The 13,985-nt window shown below is 36.3% G+C and overlaps 1 long non-coding RNA gene across 1 annotated transcript; it reads left to right on the forward strand.

Annotated features, from left to right (window-relative positions):
- Window positions 1-7,482: 7,482 nt before the first annotated feature.
- LOC138818523 (uncharacterized) lies at window positions 7,483-13,767 on the forward strand. The gene is made up of 2 exons (XR_011369171.1): window positions 7,483-7,929; window positions 11,389-13,767. It is a non-coding gene; the product is annotated as an uncharacterized lncRNA (long non-coding RNA).
- The last annotated feature ends 218 nt before the right edge of the window (window positions 13,768-13,985 follow it).

The following is a 13,985-nucleotide window of genomic DNA, read 5'->3' on the forward strand; positions in this document are numbered from 1 at the left end:
TTTAGGGCTTGAACTCTATGTTTAATGGTCTCCATTGTATTTTTTGCTCATGGGTGATGACACTATTCCTTGAGCCACATCTTTACCTTCTCCTTCTTGCTGGATAATTGGAGATAAGTTTTCACATTTTTTGTATTTTTTATTTTTTTTATTGTGAAAATATTGTACAGAGGGGTTAAAATTACATGGGCAAGATAATGAGTGCGTTTATAATCAAGAACTCTAATGACAACAAATGCTGGAGGGGATGTGGACAGAAGAGAACTATACTGCATTGTTGGTGGGAGTGTAAACTTGTTCAACCACTTTGGAAAACAGTATGGAGGTTCCTCAAAAGACTCCACATAGAGCTCCCCTGTTTCCCAGCAATCCCACTTTTGGGCATTTACCGAAATGATCACAAACAAGACCACACTAAAGCTACCAGCACGACTATGTTTATTGCAGCATTATTCACCATAGCTAAGATATGGAACCAACCCAGATGCCCCTCAGTAGATGAATGGATCAAGAAAATTGGTATATATACACAATGGAATTCTATGCCTCCATCAGAAAGAATGACATTGCCCCATTTTTTAGGAAGTAGAAAGACTTGGAAAAATTATATTAAGTGAAGTAAGCCAGGCCCAAAGAAGCATAGGTCCCATGGTTTCCCTTATTTGAAATATCTAGTATATGTCTGAGTCAAGTTTTCACATTTTTGTCTGTTTAGACTGACATTGAAACAAAATCTTCAGTTCTTAGCCTCCTGAGTTTCTAGGATTCTACACATGAGCCTCTAACACCAAGCTTTGCTATACTGTTATTTTAATTATGTGGTAGAAGAAAGTGGAAGTATATTTGTGTTGTGTGCAATTTTCAAATACAAGTTTGAATCAACTGTTATCAATTTTAACTGTTAAATCAATGAATATTACACATTCCCACAGAAATATAATTGAAAAAAGGCATAATTGTTTTGATAAAACAAGTAATGGAACCATTTTTTTCACTTTACAATTCATGTTTTATATAACCTTAATTAGCGGACTTCCATGACTAAAAGTAAATATATTAATTGTATACCACAAGAAGCAAAGTGATTATAGTTAAGAATATATATTTCATCACAGCGAAAAGATAAGGGTTGAGCAGTCTCACTAAAAAGAAATGTTACACACAGAAACTAATCGATATGATATAGCTTGATAATTACACAAGATATAAATGAATGGGATTACCACACCATACCTCATAAATGTGCAAAATATAATTATGTAGGTAGGTGCCAGTGGTTCATATTTGTAATCCTAGCTAGTAAGGAGTCTGAGAGCTGAGAATCATGGTTCAAAGCCAGCCTACGCAGGAAAGTCCGTGAGACTCTTATCTCCAATGAGCCACCAGAAAACTGGCAGTGGTTCAAATGGTAGAGCACTAGTCTTGAGGTGAAGAGCTGAAGGACAGCGTCCAGGCCCAGATTTCAAACCCCACAACTGACAAAAATAAACAAATATTTTGACATAAAATTTAAAATATATATGCTAAAACTTTTTAAATCCTCACTAGATATAATAGTTTATATAAATGTAAAGAACTGTTTCTGGTTTTAGTTGAACCATGCCGGTAAAAGCAAAATGTCTTCTGAGCTTTTCAGTCTTTCTTTTTTTTTTAATTGTGAGAATACCATACAGAGGAGTTACAATTACATGGGCAAGAAAACTGGTACATTTCTTTTTTTTTTTTTTTTTTTTGATCCGGTCATGGGGCCTGAACTCTGGGCCTGGGCGCTGTCCCTCAGCTCTTCAGCTCAAGGCTAGCGCTCTACCACCTGAGCCATAGCATCACTTCCGGCTTTTTTATTTTCTGCTTATGTGGTGCTGAGGAATCAAACCCAGGCCGTCATGCATGCAGGGCAAGTGCTCTACCACTGAGCCACCTTCCCATCACAGGAGTACATTTCTTAACAATTTTTGTTGCCTCCTCTTTGTTTCCCCTCCAATCCCTTCCCATACTCCCCTTCCCCCCACCCGATCTACCCCCCACACCACACCAAAGTTGTAAAGTTCGTTTTTCGACATAACTACTTGTACATCTCATTATTGCAATGGGTCCACCTGTATCCCTAGTTAAACAATTTGTTTTTTCCCTTCCCTTCCACAAATACCAACATAAAATACAGTGAAAGCATGGGTTATACGGTGGGGAAGGGACATACAAAGCAACAAAGAAATAAACTTATAATATGTTAGAAACAATTGCATGAAAGGAAAAAAAAAAACAAAAAAACATTTGAATATTTATCTTGGGGTTCATTCCCCTAACATCATCTTATCTGACCTTTACTGCTTGACTCAGACATATACTAGTTATTGCAAATAAGGGAAACCATTGAAATAGCACAAAGACATCATTGGACATGAGATAACACGTGTTTCAGAGACAACTTAGTAAAGACAAAATATGGAATTTAAATGACTTATAAAAACATTATCCATGTACATATGGCCATATAAGATGGTGTTAAGTGAAATGAACCCCAAGATAGGGACACAATTTATTGTTTCTTTTTTTTGGGGGGGTCCGGTCGTGGGGCTTGAACTCTGGGCCTGGGTGCTGTCCCTCAGCTCTTCAGCTCAAGGCTAGCGCTCTACCACTTGAGCCACAGTGCCACTTCCAGCTTTTTTCTTTTTGCTTATGTGGTGGTGAGGAATTGAACCCAGGGCCTCATGCATGCAAGGCAAGCTCTCTACCACTGAGCTACCTTCCCAGCCCCAACTTGTTTCTTTCTTGCTATTGTTTCCTACTCGTGCTGGATTTGAACTGCAACCCTCAGATCTCAGCCTCCTGAGTAGCTAGCATTATAAGTGTGAGCCACTGGCACATGGTTTAAGATCACATTTCTAACAGTGTACACTCAGGATCTGTAATGTGTATCTTCATCTATCTTTATATGAATCCTTGAGTTAAAAATATGGGCTAGAGCTTAGACTTCACACTCAAAAAATATTTCTAGTTTAAAAGTTGATACTCCTGGGGTGGGAAGGTGGCTCAGTGCTAGAGCACTTGCCTTGCATGCCTGAGGCCCTGGGTTCGATTCCTCAACACCACATAAGCAAAAAGAAAAAAGCTGGCAGTGGTGCTGTGGCTCAAGTGGTAGAGTGCTAGCCTTGAGCTGAAGAGCTGAGGGACAGCGCCCAGGCCCAGAGTTCAGGCCCCATGACCGGATCAAAAAAAAAAAAAAAAAAGTTGATACTCCTGGAAAAATAAAACCTAAGAATATAAAGGAGTCTGGAAAGTTGAGTGTGCATCCAGCCTGGGAAGAACAGTCTCTGAGACACTATCTATAATTAACCAGCCAAAAACCTGGATTGGAAGGTTGCCTCAAGTGATGGAATACTAGTCATGAGCAAAATTGTTGAATAAGAGCTTGAGGATTTTGCATACATACATACAAACATACACATACATACAGAGACACTTCTATGTGCAAACACACATACACAAATGAAACAACTCTCAGAATGTGCAGAAAAGTTAGAAAACAATAGAAAATATGTCCTGAGTAAGACTAGATCAAATGATAATTTTTACTATGAGAAAGTCCTCAAGTGAACTTTCTTCAAAAATGTTTGAGTATATTACATAGGTAGGGACCAGAGATAGTAAGAAAGTCAAGTAATCATTATTAAAGGGATCAGATCCAATGAGGAATGAATCAGAGACCCCTGCAGGTGCATCTGAAAATGTTCATATACTGTGTCAAATATTAGAACATCTTTGAAAATAGTACATAAACAGTCTGAGCAGTCAGTCTAGTGAATAATATCATTGGAGAAGTTCAGAATTGCTAGTCTGTATCTAGATTAAATAAACCAACAAACTATGGCAGGGCAATGTGATACAAGCCTGGAATTCTAGCACTCAGACTAAGACAGGAGATTAGAGAGTGTAATTACATAGTGATACCTTCCCTGGACCAGGTAGTATAATTTTGTCTCAATGAAACATACCAAATAACAAGAAAGGGATTCACAGTTAGAAGTTTGGGATAATTTTGTCATTATGTTTTGAGAAGTCGTTTCCTATTGAAATGTAAGTCATATATAATCTTCAGTTGTGTTTTTAATACTCTCTTCTTTACAGAATATTCCTAGATGTGAAATGGCTCATGATTTCCCAACCAAAAATTTGAAAAAGTAAGTATCATTCTGTTGGATTCCAAAGAAATCTTGAAGGCTTACAAAAGTTTAAACCTGGAGAAATAGCAAAGTTCATCTAATGTAAGACTTTGTAGACCTTGCTAAATTAGAATTTAGATTTAAAATAAATATTTTGGTTTTGTTTGTAATTTCATATTCTATAGGATACTACAAAATTCTTTTTAAGTAGAGGGTTTAATTGACAAATTCACAAATGATTCTGGCATTCTATTTGCCTAAAATATTCTTTCAAGCAAGGTATAATTAGAACTTAGTTAATACATAATTCCAGCAGTTCATGTATAAAATGATAACGTGAATAATCTGGACAGAGTTGCCGACAAATGGATGATACCAATTTATAAATTTAGAAAAAGCAACTTTTTGAGGCTTTGGTGTAACATGGTGTGAAGAGAGCAAGTCTGTGACATCTTGGTTCTTCTATCTATTCGTAACACAGGAAGCAATTTCCTTAATTATGTGCCTCTGTATACAATGAGAAAAATGCTAGGGTTGGGGTTTGTTTTTATTTTGTTTTTGTTTTTTGTTTTGTCCTAGGGCTTGAACTCTTGGCCTGGCCATTCTCTCTGAGCCTGTTTTTGCTCAAGGCTCATGCCCTACCACTTCAACCTCAGTGTCACTTGTGTCTGGCTTTTCTTGAGCAGTTTATTGGAGAAAAGAATCTAAGGAAACTTCCTGCCTGGGTGGGCTTTGAACCATAATCTTCCGATCTTAGTCTCTGGAATATCTATAATAGATTAAAAATAAATATAAATATTTGCAAGTGTTCTGATTTCAAGAATACTACTGGGGGGGAAATGTTGCAGCAAAGTTTAGTGTAGTGTTCTTTCCACAAGAGGAAGGGCATCACATTAGCAGAAGTGTAGTATATTTTCACAATAATGATAAACTAGTCATATTGTAAGTTTAGGGAATATTAACGTGCACATTACAAGTTGGAAACTGTTGGGTTAGGATAACTTTATGACATAAAAGTGTGGGATTGTTGGTCATAGAAATAATAGCTTACTCTGATGAACAAATGTTTACTCTTGAGGAATTAATTATTACAGATATTTTATAGTTTTATCCTCTACCAGAATGTGGCTATTTTTTCTGTTGACTTCTCAATATGTACCACCCCATTGGAATTTGCATCTATTGCAGAATTAAGTAACATGCAAACAGGTACTGTTTTGAATGTCTCTGGTACAGAACGTTCAGAATTTGAAAATGAGTAGTTAGTAGTCATAGGAATTTTGAAGAAAATATGTATTCTGTCCTCTTAATTATTCAGTTTTAAAAGTTAGCAGTTTCCATAGAATTAAACTTTTCTGTTTTACTATGGGACAATACTAAAATTATGTTTTTTTCAATATAATGGCAAGTATATTGTGAAAATATTGGATAACATTCAAGTTGATGACCCTCTGAAAAGAAGGGGTAATGAATTCAAATAGATGCCAAATAGTGTTCATTTTTTAAAAAGTTAATACACATAGAATAATTTTACCATACCAATACAGTGAAATTATATTTTATGTGCTTATTTTTTTATTTAATTTTATTGTCAAGGTGATGTATTGAAGGAGTTGCAGTAACTGTAAGGTAGTGAATACATAACATGTCGAACTTTTTTACCTCCCCCCTCATTTTTCTCACACTTTTCCTTCACTCCAATATCCCTCACAAGTTGTAATGTAAATTTCCAACATATTGTCTTGTGAGTATTGCTATTGCACTGGTTTGCCCTTTGTCTCATCATTTTGTTGTTCCTCTTCCCTTGACAAATTAAGATAAATGTATATACAATACACAGGGTCCTGAAATCAAATACAGCAGGGAATAAAACATAGGGGAAAAACACAAATGAAAAAAAGAAATCACATTGTACATTAAAAACAACAACCACAAAGAAAAACCTCTGTTTCCATATCTAGGAGTTCATTTTGCTCAGCATGATCTTATATGATCATATATACATAGCTATTGAGCCATTCTGCTCATCTGCTAGGACTATGTTAGACATTTCTTACTTATTGCATGAGGGAAACCATGAAATCTGTTTCTTTGTGTCTTGCTTATTTTACTTAGGATTTTTCCAAGTCTTTCCATTTTCTTATGAATTGGAAGCATAGAATTCCACCATATATATATATATATATATATATATATATATATATATATATATATATATTTATATGTATATATATATGTGTGTGTGTGTGTGTGTGTATATATATATATATCTATATATATATATATATATATATATACCACATTTTGCCGATTCATTCATCTACTGAGAGGCATATTGGTTTAAAACATGCTTGCATGTAAGTATCAATTAGGGTCATTCAAAAATGACAGATGCCACCAGACATACTAAAATCATGATTTCTAAGTAAGATAGGATTTTATGGTGGTACAAGTGTTGAGATATCTGGATGAGTCTAATCTTGCACTGAATTAGGCAGGAAGATATCCAATATCATATGGGATAAAAATGGTAGTGAGAAGATATTCCCTTGAGAAAGATATAGGAGGCTGCCAGAAGTATGAAGAAATTCAGATAATTTTGAAGGATTTAGAATTGCAAGCTCAAATATGTCTCTTTAAGTGGAAAGGCAAAAGAAGGGGAAGAAAATAAAATAACAGAAAGCAGATAATTGTCTCAACTTACAGTATAAAAAGACATAACCTATAACTTCCACGATAAAGAAAGACCAATATAATACATCCCACTTAATTTAGATACATGCAAAATATTTACTTGGCTTTTCCCACTTTAATGCTCCAAAATAAATGAAGACTTATAAGAAAAGCTATGTGATTGTCATTACTTCAACCTGAACACTAATTGTGATGAGCCCTTTTTTCTCAGTATGCTCTTGGAAAATACTCCCTAAATTGATGATGTTGTGGCTGATTAGAGTCAGCGTAACGGGCTTCTGCTTGTATGATAGTCCCAGAATGTTTTAATGCAGTTTTTTCTCAAGGTATCCAACATATTGTCTGATGCTGTACTTTGAACACACCCTCACACCTAAGCACATTATTTGAAATTGTACCTCAGCATTTCTTTGGCACATTCTACTTTGTGCCTTTGTCTTTTTTGCATGTTCCTTTTGATGTCACAGTTGCTCTATTTCCATTTCATCTGTACAAACTGCTAAGAACATTGTTCATCTACTGTGAAGACTCAGGGTCTATGTTGAGGGGACAGAATGATGCAGGCTCCAGCCTCGGGATTGTCTGAGGACTGTGTTTGGGATTAGGAAAGCTCTTGGAGTGCCAGGCTAGAGAGGGAAAACGTTCTCTCTCCCTATCTCCAGACACATGTCACAGATTCCTGAGAGCTGAGGAAGTGGCTCTTCTGCTTGCTTAAGCATAGATGAACATCTGGGCAAGCATTTTCCTGAGATTGAAGAAGTGGTTTGAGCTTGCTCTAAAATAGTTTAGATAATAATATACCTAGACATTGTCTCATAGGTTAAGTAAAAATGTATCTGTGGAAATTTTTTGTGTGAATGTTTTCTAACCAAATCTTGGCAAAGATTATGCTTGCTTGTCTTTAAATACCCACTAACAATAAAACACAGCATGCAGTGGCAATTGCTGTTTGCACGCTGCATCCCGTGCCCTGGTGATTTCGTGACCCTTACCCAGGGACCCCGACGCACTAGACGTTGACGATTGGCGCCTGAACAGGGACCCTGCATTGTTGAATTCAGGAAGGGATATTCAGGTAAGTACTTTTAATTACAGGGTGATGGGACAAGTTAGGTCTACTCCGTACTTACATATGCTTAAACATTTACTTGCTGCTTATGGTGTAAATATTTCTTCTTCTGACATAGAAATGTGTATTAATGTAGTTAGGGAATGGAATCCTTGGTTCCCCGATGAAGGAACATTATATGTTGATAATTGGAAACGAGTAAAAAATAATGAAGAAAGAGCTGTTTGAGAAGGGGAAAAGATTCCTATTAGATTTTGGTCCATTTGGGCTATTTTACATACCCTTTTTAAAGTCTTGAATGAGGAAAGATTAATAGCGGACTTAAAGAAAGAGGCCACTCCTTCTATTGTAGATTTACAATTGGACTCTGAGGTTAAGGACACAATAGATAAGGATGCATTGCAATTAACAGAGAAAAAACAAGAGGTAAAAAAGGCTTAAAAGGAACAAACTGAAAGTGTAATAAAATGTCTGAGCAAATGGAATTGATTTTATCAAAATTACAACATATGGAGTTGGAAATTAGCAGAGTGAAAGGAGAACCTGAGAAAGTGAAAGTAAAGCAGCCTTTGGCTCCTCCGCTGGCCGATGCAATCTTTACAGCGTCACTCCCTCACAAAACAGAGGGCTCAGACAGTGAGTTTGATGATGAAATGTTTATTTTTTCTTATCCTGTAATTCGACCACGCCCTATGAATGGTATAGCTCAACCAGCCAGATATAAAGGTGTTGCTGTTGATGATATTAGTAAACTCAAGAAGGCAGTGACGTTGTATGGTCAGCAGTCTCATTATGTTAAGGAATTGCTTAATGGGCTTGCTCAACATTACAATAATTTTGCTCCTGAGGATTGGAAGATGCTTTGTAGAGCCTTGCTTAAGGAACCTGAATACCTACGATGGCAAATGTGGTTTACTGAGTTATGTACAGAAAGGGCTAGACAAAATGCACAGAGCAGTAACCCACGCCTACAGGTCATAACCTTTCCCATGTTTTGTGGAACAGAACTATATGCAGATGCTCATATGCAAGTGAACTCTCCTGAAGAGATCCATGAGCAGTTAAGAGACATAGGTATTGAGGCATGGGAAAGGATTTGACCGGTAGGAGAGCATTATGGCTTTTGGACTAAAGTAATTCAAAAACCTAATGAACCCTATGTTAAATTTTTATCGCGATTGAAATTGACCTTGGAACGTACTGTTGTGGGAGAGGCTGCAAGTCAACAACTGCTGCGCATGTTGGCTTATGAGAATGCTAGTGAGGACTGTAGACGGGCCCTATTGCCTATTAAAGAATCTGGGGATGTGAATACATATTTGAGGGCCTGCAGAGATATTATATCTGAATTCAGGCGTATGCAGGTGTTTGCTGAAACTATGGCCACTACCTGGCATGCTTTGCAAACAAAACCCTCTAATCTAAAGTGTTTTGGATGTGGTCAAATAAAAAAAAGTTGTAAAAAAGCTACTGGAGTTAACAAGAGAAGACCAAAAATTTACCCTAAATGTTAAAAAGGGGAGCACTGGGCAAGGGAGTATAGATCAAAAATAAACAATAAAAAAATTCCTATAAAAGATGCTTTCCCTTTATATTTAAAGATTTTGGATTAATGATAGCACCTAAAAAATACAAAAGGATACGGTGGTAAAATATTTAGGATATGTTGTTTCTAGACAAACAGTGACACCTCAAAAAATATCTTTATGACGTGATCAATTACACATGTTAAATAATTTTCAAAAGCTATTAGGAGATATTAATTGGATGCGACTGGCCTTAAAAATTTCTACTTATCAGTTACATAATTTGTTTTCTTTGTTACAAGGGGATCCTGATTTACATAGCAAAAAAACTTTAACTAAGGAAGCTAAAAAAAATTACAATTTATAGAACAGAGAATAAAAGAAATGTTTTTACATTGAGTAACGCTAAATCAACCCATAAATTTATATATTTTAGATACATGGAAATACCCAACAGGAATTTTAGGACAAAATGAGCTACCATTACAATGGATTTATACACAGCATAGATTTACAAAAAATAGTATGCCTTATAAACAACAGTTGGCAATTATTATTCAACAGGCCAGGCAACGGGTATTTACCCTATCAGGGTATGATTTAAAATTATTTTTCCTTTGCCAAAAGACCAAGTAGAATATTTGTTAAACATGTCTGAAATGCTACAAATAGCATTAGTAAATTTTACTGGACAATTTTCCTATCATTTCCCCAAGGGTAGATTGTGGGATTGCTTGCATAAACAACAATTTGTCATTAATGATATAATTACCAAGGCCCCTATTCCCACTGCTCTTACCATTTTTACAGATGGCTCCAAAACAAAAAGTGCTTATTGGACAAAAAATAAACATTGGGTACAAACAACTACTTTAACATCAGTTCAACAAAATGAACTTTTTGCTATTATTAAAGTGTTACAAGATTTTGTGGGAGATATTAATATTGTTACTGATTCTGCCTATGCTGTAGGAGTTGTGACTAATACAGTCACTGCTGTTACTTATTCATCTAAACCCCAGCTAAACCAATTATTTAAACAATTACAAGCATTACTACAACAACGTAATGCCAAAGTGTTTGTAACTCATATTAGGGCTCACTCTTCATTACCTGGGTACCTTGTATATGGCAATAATCAGGTCGATAAATTAGTTTTGCTTCTGCTGAACAGGATCATGCTCATTTACATACAAATGCTGGCTATTTACATATGCATTATAAAATACCTTATTCTCAAGCTAAACAAATTATAAAAAGGTGTCCTATTTGCAGATCAATGCATTTAAGAGTTGTACCTGCTGGAGTAAATCCTCGAGGATTACAACCTAATGAGCTCTGGCAAATGGATATAACCCATGTGCAAGCCTTTGGCCGTTTTTCCTTTGTACATGCTACAATAAATACTTATTCTAAATTTGTTTGGGCTTCTGCCCTTATGGGAGAAACTGTTAACCATGTAATAGAACACTTATTGGAAGCTTTTGCCATTATGGGAGTGCCTGCCAAAATAAAGACTGATAATGGACCAGCCTATAAAAGTATTAAATTTAAAAGATTTTGTGAACTTTATGATGTGGTACATATTACAGGAATAGAATATAACCCCCAAGGACAAGCCATTATTAAACGAGTTCATGGCACACTAAAACAACAAATTAAAAAATTAAAAAGGAGGAAAAGGTTGGATAAAGGTATGGATATTTTGTGGTTTTCCATGCAAAATCCTAAAACAATTTTACATCAAGCTCTTTTTGTTCTTAATTTTTTAAACTTACCACAAAGAGATATTTTAACTAGAGCTGAGCGCCATTTTGAACAAATATCAGAAAAACCTTATTTAAATGCTCCCATAAGGATTAAGATTACATTGAACACAAAATGACAACTAGGAACATTATTACATAAGGGGCGAGGATAGGGTTTTGTGTCTACACAGGATGGCAAATAATGCTGGCTTCCTGCAAGATGGATACAGACGTGGCCCAGTGAGGACAGCCCGATCCTGCAAGGAATCAGCCACCAGTTGAGAAAGAAGAAAGCCCTGCTGCCCACCTGGGGGCAGGTTAAAACGTTGACTGGAGAAGGACAAAAGATGTTACAGTTGACTGGAGAAGGACAAAAGATGTTACAACGCACTGGTAAATCTGTCACACTGGTAAACCTGTCACGGCTGAGAACTTGTTCCTGGCCATGTGTGCCCTGCTTACTGTAAACTCTGTCCATGCTAATGCTAACGTAAGTTATTGGGCCTTTGTTCCTAACCCTCCTTTATTGGGACCTGTTGTTTGGGGAGACATGAAGATAACCGTCTATACTGTTCCTGCTATTTTATCTCCTCCTTGGAATATTTTGACATTTTATAATAAGGATGATGGTAGCTTTTTAAATTTTACTTACTATACTCATTCCTTGCCTGTTTGTTTGGGGCCTCCTCCTTGTTTAGTTATGAATTGGCAACATTGGGTTTTACCTGGGAAACGCACTTCCAATTCTAGAAAACAGCTACAGCGATTAACTACTTGGTCCATTAATAGTAGCTGGGAAAGTGTCACCTTTGATGGTGAGTTATCCTTACCTATGTGCCCTGATTTTACTTATATTGATTTAAAATATAAGCCTTTTGTGTGGCAAGAGTGCAGAGGAACATTTGGAAAAAAGTTCAATAGTTTCATTAATTGGGGACCTTTTGGACAGTTTATTAACACATGTTTAGAATGGAATATTACCAGATGTGATTTATCAAATGTTACTAGGATGCCGGATGCCATTAATTGGAGCTCGATTGATGGCCTGGGGAGATGGAGGCATTATAGATGCTCGATGGGCTTTCATGGCTGCACCCACTGCTGTTCAAACTCATCTTTGGAAGGTCGCAGCGGCGCTAAAACCCGTGATGCTATCAAATGGATCGTTTTTCGGGGACGGCGAACTCTGCGTCCACTTATAATTTTACTTTGTATAAATCTTATAATGTAACTGCTTGTGTATCCCTGCCTTATGTATTTTTGATGGGAAACTTTACATTTTATCCTACTATTTCTTGTTTCAATTGTCGCCTGTATTCTTGTGTTAATTCCTCTCTTAATTTTAATGACAGTGATGGTATTATGATTTTACAACAAGGAACTTGTATTTGGCTACCTGTTAAATTAGGAAGAGAATGGTCCCAAAATCCTTTGGATAGTGTTGTTATTGAATTTTTACCAAACTGCTAAAACGTACAAAACGTATGATTGGAGCCATTGTGGCTGTGATTTTAAGCTTAATTGCTATTACCACTGTTGCTGGGGTGTCTGGAATTGCCCTGCACACTTCCTTACAAGCTAAACACTTTGTGGAAGAATGGCACCGGGATTCACATGAATTGTGTGTCTCACAGGTAGAAATTGATGCTTGATTACAAACACAGATTAATGTTGTTAAACAGACAGTGGGATGGTTAGGAAAAAAGTTATTGGTTGTGGAAAAACAGTTATTGTTAAAATGTGATTAAAATTCGACTACCTTTTACATTACTAATGTAAAATATAATAAATCTTTACATGATTGGAATATAATACAACAGTATTTATCTAAAAATTCTACTGCTGCTCAATTGATTGCTCAGTTACAATTTAATGTACATATTTTTGGTAAACAATTTACAAAGGTTGATGCTTCTAATATTGCTGATACATTTATTAAACAGTTGGAAGAGTTGGATCTGAAAGGAATACTACAAAGCATTTCACATACTGCTAGTGGTATGGAAATTATGATTGTTATTATTCTGTTTGCGCTTGTGCTGTTATATTTGATTTTTATGAAGCCAATGCAAGCTTCTATGATAACCCTGTGGAAAGCTTTACTTTTAAAACAAAAGAAAAAAGGAGATTGTGAAGACTCAGGGTCTATGTTGAGGGGACAGAATGATGCAGGCTCCAGCCTCGGGATTGTCTGAGGACTGTGTTTGGGATTAGGAAAGCTCTTGGAATGCCAGGCTAGAGAGGGAAAACGTTCTCTCTCCCTATCTCCAGACACATGTCACAGATTCCTGAGAGCTGAGGAAGTGGCTCTTCTGCTTGCTTAAGCATAGATAAACAGCTGGTCAGGCATTTTCCTGAGATTGGAGAAGTGGTTTGAGCTTGCTCTAAAATAGTTTAGATAATAATGTACCTAGACATTGTCTCATAGGTTAAGTAAAAATGTATCTGTGGAAATTTTTTGTGTGAATGTTTTCTAGCCAAATCTTGGCAAAGATTATGCTTGCTTGTCTTTAAATACCCACTAACAATAAAACACAGCATGCAGTGGCAATTGCTGTTTGCACACTGCATCCCCTGTGTCCTGATGATTTCATGACCCTTACCCAGGGACCTCAATGCACTAGACATTGACAATCTACCACTTCTTGTTTGCACACACCCATTCTATGTATGAAGGTACTTTGTCCATGTTAACCAATAGGGTAGTACTTACTCTCTGAGGAGAAAAGTTCCACAGTATAACTCTATGTCCACATTAAAGAGTGTAGAATTTAAAGCGTTTTGAGAC

This window comes from Dipodomys merriami, unplaced genomic scaffold, assembly GCF_024711535.1.
Source record: "Dipodomys merriami isolate MVZ:Mamm:240054 unplaced genomic scaffold, mDipMer1.0.p SCAF_772, whole genome shotgun sequence".
In the NCBI taxonomy this organism is placed as follows: domain Eukaryota; kingdom Metazoa; phylum Chordata; class Mammalia; order Rodentia; family Heteromyidae; genus Dipodomys; species Dipodomys merriami.